Source organism: Alexandromys fortis, unplaced genomic scaffold, assembly GCF_014885135.2.
Source record: "Alexandromys fortis isolate MF-2015 unplaced genomic scaffold, M_Fortis_MF-2015_v1.1 scaffold_15, whole genome shotgun sequence".
Lineage (NCBI taxonomy): Eukaryota > Metazoa > Chordata > Mammalia > Rodentia > Cricetidae > Alexandromys > Alexandromys fortis.
In genome coordinates, this window is record NW_026067911.1 from 5801016 (window position 1) to 5809049 (window position 8034).

Sequence of the window (8034 nt, forward strand, 5' to 3'; positions counted from 1 at the left end):
GTTTGTGGGTTAAAGTCAGGGTCTTCTATTCGATTCCATTGGTCGACTTCTCTGTTTTTATGCCAATACCAAGCTGTTTTCAATACTGTAGCTCTGTAATAGAGTTTGAAGTCAGGGATGGTAATGCCTCCAGACGTTCCTTTATTGTATAAGATTGTTTTGGCTATCCTGGTTTTTTGTTTTTCCATATAAAGTTGATTATTGTCTTCTCCAGATATGTGAAGAATTTTGATGGGATTTTGATGGGGATTGCATTGAAAGGAAAGTACTTTTTTAGCCGGGCGGTGGCGGCGCACGCCTTTAATCCCAGCACTTGGGAGGCAGAGGCAGGCGGATCTCTGTGAGTTCGAGACCAGCCTGATCTACAAGAGCTAGTACCAGGACAGGCTCCTAAACCACAGAGAAACCCTGTCTCAAAAAAAAAAAAAAGTGCTTTTTTTTTTTTAAACAATTACCCCGCCCATCACACAGCAGGAATTTCTTCCTGCTTTTCTGATTTCATCCAATTCTGGGAATCTGCAAGCAGCTAACAGTGCCTTCTGGGACTGGGAAGGGGTCCTGACTGTGCCATCATCTTTCCCAAAGCAAACTGGGCACCCAGAGCTACATGAGACTGGCTGTATCTTTTCTCCAAGAAATTCAGAACAGAGGTTCTGACCTTCACACTATGTGAGGAAATCAATTGCTGGGGCTGTAACATTCAGACCACCGAGTGCCACTCTCAGAGTTTCTGAAACAGTTTTGTCTGGAATGGCATCTGGGAGTTGTATCTTTACCCAGATCACTGCCTAGGCTGCCAAAGAGAGGATTACAGCAGGAAGTGGCGGGAGTTTGTTTTTAAAGATAAGTTCTGTTCAGCACAAGTTGTGGAATTTATAAACAGGAAGATCTTGTAATCAGAAATCTAGATAAAAGGAGCAAAAACCCCTTTTTAGCAGGTTGGCTATATTTGAGTAGATTGAGTGATGGGGATAATAGTTAAAACCGGGTCTCTGGCCTCTATCTTTGGAGGCCCCGCCCCTGTGCCCGCTAAACCTTGACTCCTCCCCTGAGGAGGGGCAAGGTAGCCCGACAAAACCTTGACCACTCCCCTAGTCTATTTAAGCTGCTCCCCGGAAAGTCCCATGTGGTATTGTGTCTGTCACCCCCATCCCCGGGGGGGGGGGGGGACAATCGAGAGTGCAGAAATCCCATTAAATCTGGATATTCTTTAGTCCAGCTTGTTGTCATTTGGCTTGATTGGGATTTTTGCTTCGGCAGAGAGCTCGCGTTAGGAAATATCCCTAACAATAACGTTCAGGGAGACAAGGGAAAGGAACTAGCGGCCTATATTTTGTTGTTATTATCTGACTCCTTTAGACCCATCATGCATTGTGTGGGCACCACAGTCCCTGCACAGTCCTATGGTCCTAACAAGCTTTACTTATTCACAATCTGCCTGGGCCCCAATGCCATTGGTTTTGCAAGCTCTGTTCTAGGTATTTCAAAACCTACAAGCTTTAACATTATTAGACAATAGGCAAGACTTTTCCTTTTGTGCCAAGGAATGAATTGCTACTAATATAAAGATTTCTTCTCATTCAATACTTTTAGCTATATAATCTTTAATAGCAATAGAAATTTATCAAGTAAATGCTCTACACAGATACAATATCTCCCACAAAAATGAAAAATTATGATAAACATACTCTAATAAGAAGGTTAAACAAAGAGATCAAAGTTAACTCAGAAACTAATCCATAAGCATATTATAAAAATTCAGGTTTAGCCGGGCGGTGGTGGCGCACGCCTTTAATCCCAGCACTTGGGAGGCAGAGGCAGGCGGATCTCTGTGAGTTCGAGGCCAGCCTGGTCTACAAGAGCTAGTTCCAGGACAGGCTCCAAAAAAACCACAGAGAAACCCTGTCTTGAAAAACCAAAAAAATAATAATAATAATAAAAAAATAAAAAAAATTCAGGTTTAAAGATAGCAAAAAAATCACAAGATGTCGTTACATTTGAATTTCAGATAAAATAAAACATAACAATTTAACCAAGTGTGGGGACCCTGCAGATGGTCATGACAGGCAGGGAAATAAACTTGGATGAGGTGAGAATGAAAGTTTGGTTCAGATGGACTTTGTCAGCCTAGATCAGGACTTTGGGGAGCCTGATGTCAGGTGGTTTATTCCCAACAAATGTAAACACAGTATAACTTGGAAGAGTTTCCTGCTGTAAGGCAATCCCTGGCGCACAAGGAAACATAATTGCATCGAAACTCAGCCCACGGTGCATGCCATTTCTTCCCAGAAGATAGATGGGTTCTAGAGACAGGCTACCTGTGCTAGCTCAAGGGCCTAGGGAAGGCTCTGGCTTAGTCTCGGTCATACAACTAGCACAGAGGTCATTTGGGTTATTAGTCACTGCTGGTCCGGTTGTGGGAGCTTGGGTGAGCCTCTGGCTATAAAGGTCATTTAGATTACTAGTCATCTCCGGTCCTGGTGGTAGGGGCTTGATATGGCCTCGTCCAACAGACATCACAGATCACTAGGCTATTAATCACCTCCAGTTCTTAGCTTTCTGGGTGGAAGAACAGGTTCTATGGCCATTCCTTGGAGAGGACAATCTTGCGTGCTTAACATTCCTGGTTTTCCCTGGAAACCTGTGCTCTTAACAACTAAGTGTATCCTGTATAATATTTGGGACAAGTTGGACACACACTAATAATGTGTTTATCTGAAATTCCATTTTAAGTGCACATCTTTTGCACTATTTGACAACATAAACTTTATGCTTCTTGCTTGCCATAGATAAACCATTTGTATTAGTTGTTCCCTGCCTCCACCTGCCAAGACTTGTGTGTTGAAATCCTAACCTCCCCCCCACGTGATGGTTTGGGAAGATGAATGGGATTAGCATGTAAGAGCTCCTGTACCTTGTTACAGGGTGAAGACACAGCATGAACACTGTCTGCAAGCCAAGAAACAAGTCCCCACTCGACACAAAGTTGGTTTTGCAATGATCTTGACTCTCCCAGAATTTAGAACTGGGAGGAGTAAATTTCTATTGTTTATTAGGCACCCAGCCCCTGGCATAATGTCATCATGGTCTAAACTAAGACATCACTATAACAAGTTACCAGAAACTCAAGGGTTCACAGTAACATAACATTTTAGAGTTCTGATGGCCAGAAATCTAAAAGGGATCCATCCATAAGCGAACTTTCTGCTTGGAAACCATGTTCCATCTCCAAAGCTAGCAAGACAGGGCCTTCTTTCTTTTCTTGTCTCAGCTTTTATCACCACCATACCCTTCCCCTAGCATCTCTTTCCTTCTGCCTTCCACCATTAAAGACTCTTGTAATTATAATAGACTTGCTCAGATAGGACAAGATAATCCACTCCTTCCGAAATTCCAACTAGTCACAGCTACAACATATTTGCCACATTAAGTGACGTATTCCCCATTTCCAGAGATCAGAGGCCATTGAATTGCCTCCCTTGCAGTTCTCTTGAGACTTATGTGCACCACAGCCAGCTAACCCCATTTCTAAACCACTGTTCCACTGCTGTGAAGAGACACCATAACCAAGGCAACTCCTATAAAAGAAAGCTTTTAACTGGAGCTTGCTTACAGTTTCAGAGGTTTAGTCCTTTATTATCTTGGTGGGGAGTATGGTGGCACGCACTCAGGAGTAGAGCAACAGTTGAGAGCTTTACAGCCTGATCCCTAGGCAAAGAGGAACACTGGGAATATAGTGGGCTTCTGAAACCTTAAGGTCCATCTCCAGTGACACGCTTCCCCTACATCTCCTAACCTTGTCATCCTTTCAAATAGTTCTCCTCACTGGTGACTAAGCATTCAAATATATGAGTCTGTGGGGGCCATTCCTATTCAAACCACTACATCCCACAATAATAATTTAAGGTCTGATCATATTTGTTGAAACCTAATGGTTGAAGACATTAAATTTTAATAATAACAGAAACGTTTAATAAAAATTTTCTTATCTGGGTGCAATGGGGAGACTGAGGTAGGAAGATTATCATGAGTGTGTAGCCGTCCTGGACTACTCATACTCTGGATGGCAATAAACTTTAGATCAGCCTGACTTATGACATGAAACTGTCTCAAACAAAACAAAAGTTTATTCTTTTCCTACTACCAAGTTGCCTTGCAGGAAAGACTAGATTATGCCCATAAACGTCTGTTGTATTTCAGAAAGGAAGGAGAAATCCTATGGGCTGAGAAGAGGGCTCAATAAGTTAAGTGCTTGCTGCAGAAGTGTGAGGATCCAAGTTCGTATCCCCAGAACCCATGTAGAGCTGAGCTGCGTGTGTCTGCCATCCCAGCACTTGTGGACTGACGGGAGGTGGAAATGAGAGAATGTCTAGCCAGGAATACACAGGGCAAATAACAGCAGGCTCCATTTCAAACAAACTGGAGGGCAGGACGGACATGAGAGGCTGTTCTCCGACTCCGCAGATGCTGTGGTATGGCGTGCCTTTCAACACCCATGCACGCAGAGATTCAAAAAGAAACTATGTCCGCAGGCCAGATAAGTCCATTTCACTGTGGTCTTTGCATGTGTTATATGTCTGCAGGCCGTATAAGTCCATTTCACTGCGGTCTTTGCACGTGTTAGTCTTTGTGTGTGCACCGCCTTTAAACATCACCGTTTTCTAGAATCCTAAAGTCCCATGCTTACACAGCACTGACCAATGTGTGAGATTATTCATCTGCTTAGGGTTCTATTGCTGATTGCACATGGACCCTAAATTCTCGGAACTGAGGGATCTTTCTACCCCCATTCTAGCACAGATTTTTTTTTCTTCCCTTCCTTTTTCTTTTTAGGACAGGGTCTCACTGTGTTCACTGACCTGAAATTCTCTACATAGACTAGGCTGGTCTTGAACTCATGAAGATCCACTAGCCTCTGCCTTCCCAGTACTGGGATTAATGCCTTGTGCCACCATACCCTACTGTAACCATTCTTAAGACACAGTAAAACCTCAAATATTTAGTAAGCACATAGGTTGCAGAAGTTTTACAAATGGAGGCTAAACTGTGTCACTGACAGAAAATTAAATTAGGAAAAGAAGCCTACTGGGATCAATGTAATCACAGTTTACAATTCTTCCTCCGCCCACTTTCCCCACCCCCTCCCGTTTTCTTTTCTTTTCTTTTTTTTTTTTTCTTTTTCTTTTTTTTTTTTTTTGAGATAGGGTTTCTCTGTGTATCTCTAGCTGTCCTGGAACTCACTCTGTAGACCAGGCTGGCCTTGAACTCAGAGATCTGCCTGCCTCAGCCTCCTTAGTACTAGGGTTTAAAGCCGTGTGCAAGCTTGAAACTTCTAAAGCAAAAGGAACAGTAACATGCAAGCTTTTTCCTGGCATTTCCTCTCCACCAGGCATTGTTCTAAGCTTTTTACATGTAGACTCATCTTTTTTTGTTTCTTTTGGTTTGAGACAGGACTTCTCTGTGGCTTTGGCTTTTGAGCCTGTCCTAGAACTAGCTCCTGTAGACCAGGCTGGTCTTGAACTCAGAGACCTGCCTCCCAAGTGCTTGAATTAAAGACATGCGCCACCACCGCCCAGCTCATCTTTATTCCTCATAGGTCGCAGCCTATTACAAAGCATATATTCTAAGTAACTTGCTCAGAATCACAGCAACAGTCAAAGGCAGAAGCTGACTTCAGCCCAAACAATTTAGAGTTCCTGTGTTTAACTACTTCATATTACCACTCCCTAAAAGCCAAGAACTAAGCCTTACAGCATCACTCTTTCTGTGAGGTGGAAGAGGGGGCTGCTTCTCCCTGGAGCACAGATGGGTGTTGAATGCTCTTATACATTTCAGAACTCTGAAAATTTACTAGTGTCCTTACAGTAAGTGTTCCTTCTGATGTTGATTCTTTAGTAAACAAGCAAAGACAGTGGGGCTGGACAATATGACTCCCTATTCAGCCGCTGTCCCAACAAAAGCACTGTCAATCAGTCAGCTGTATCTCTACAAGCAGCACCAGCCTCCTTGAATATCCCATGGACACCCTGAGAACACCATATGCTGATGACAGCTGGTTCCCAGTCTTCTGGACTCAGCCATGGTGGAAGAGTCTGGACCAGATTTTCTGTGTTACCATCCTCTGTGAACTCTGTATCAGGGCATTTTAAACTTTTCCCACTCTTACTCCCTATTCATCCGAGAAGGTCTTACAGAATGCCAGGTATGTAGGTATGTAAACTAGGCATACAAATAAAGCATATAACAAAGTATAAAGAAACTTACTTTAAATAATAAGGATAAAAGTAACTTTGCATACTAATGACATAGAGGTACTTGTGTATATGTGCCCATCTTTGTGTGTTTCTGTGTGTTAACCCTGGGCCATTTTACAGCCCCTAAACCAAACATTTTAGTATGGTATAATTCAAAGTTATATCGACTCAGTATATGTCAAGGGATAGTGGTAAAAAAATAAACACATTAAATTCTTTGTTTTCCATGATTAAACCATTATGTTTATGAGGGGGAAAAAGTCCAGAAAAAGAAAAACAGTAAACAATTCAGGCTCAGGATCACTTAGGGAGTTGCCTGGAAGACACTACTCTGTGCTGTCTTCTCTAGTTTTGGAGCATCTGACCCAATAAAAGTTTTCTCTCAAGTGATCTTTTGTCTTTCAGAGGCCACCGTGAAAAGCAGCTGGGACAGCAGAGCAGTGGGGATGGCAGACGCAGCTGCGCTGTCTGGCCGCCAAGTTGAGACAATGGCAAGGCAGCTGGCAGCTGACCGGCTAAAAAGGCGCAGCTGAGCAGCTCAAAAGCAGCCTGGACTGTTAGGAAGGACGACCAGAGAGAACAGACAGCCAACCAGAAACTGCAGACCTCAGAACTGGAAAGCGTAAGAGCTGTAGCACTGGTTGCTGTAAAGCGCTGGGGAATCCCAGTAATAAAGTGAGCCTGGAAGCCAGGAGCCAGCCAAGAGCTGGGGAAATCCCTGTGTCCCAGGCCCATGCAAGAGTTGTTAGGGTTTGTAGGGACAGGTGGATCTGTTAGTTCCAGGCCAACCGGTAATATACAGTGAGGCTGTACACACACACACGGTAATATACAGTGAGGCTGTACACACACACACGATAATATACAGTGAGGCTGTACACACACACACACACACATGGTAATATACAGTTAGGCTATACACACACACACGGTAATATACAGTGAGGCTGTATATACACACACACACACACGGTAATACACAGTGAGGCTGTATACACACACACGGTAATATACAGTGAGGCTGTATACACACACACACGGTAATTACAGTGAGGCTGTACACACACACACACGGTAATTACAGTGAGGCTGTACACACACACACACGGTAATTACAGTGAGGCTGTACACACATACACGGTAATATACAGTGAGGCTGTACACACACACGGTAATATACAGTGAGGTTGTACACACACACACACACACGCGCGCGCGCGCGCACACACACACGGTACAAGGGACCTGGGCACTAGAAGGCCACCTACCGCCGCCTCCCTGTTGCCCAAGCTGCCAAATACCATCTCTTGATGTGGGTAGACCCGGACACCGACAGCAGGAGTACACATTTGCGTCGGTAGAAATAAGCCTGCGTAAAGAAGGCTGCAGCGCACGGGGACTGAAATTCACGCTTCGCTTCCTTTCCTGTCCTCAGGTCTGAAGTGAACCGCCTTCAGCCTGCTACATCCTCCCAGCCCATAGCCTCGCTGGTCCTCACCGGATCCGTCCAAGCCCTTCCACTGATCTGCCCGCCCGCACTTCGGGCTTTCTCTGACAGAAGTTAGCGACCTCTGGAGCGAAGTGCCGAGAAATCCCCAAACCTAGGTCAGCCTGAAAGTTGGTAGGAGGCCAGAGTCAAGAGCTAGGGAAATCCCTGTTTTCTACCCCTCCACCCCGGACCCCGCAAGCAAGAGTTGTAGGGATAGGAGGATTTCTGTTGCGTTCCAGGACAGCCAGGAATATGCAGTGAGATTCTGTCTAAAAACAAAACAAACAAACA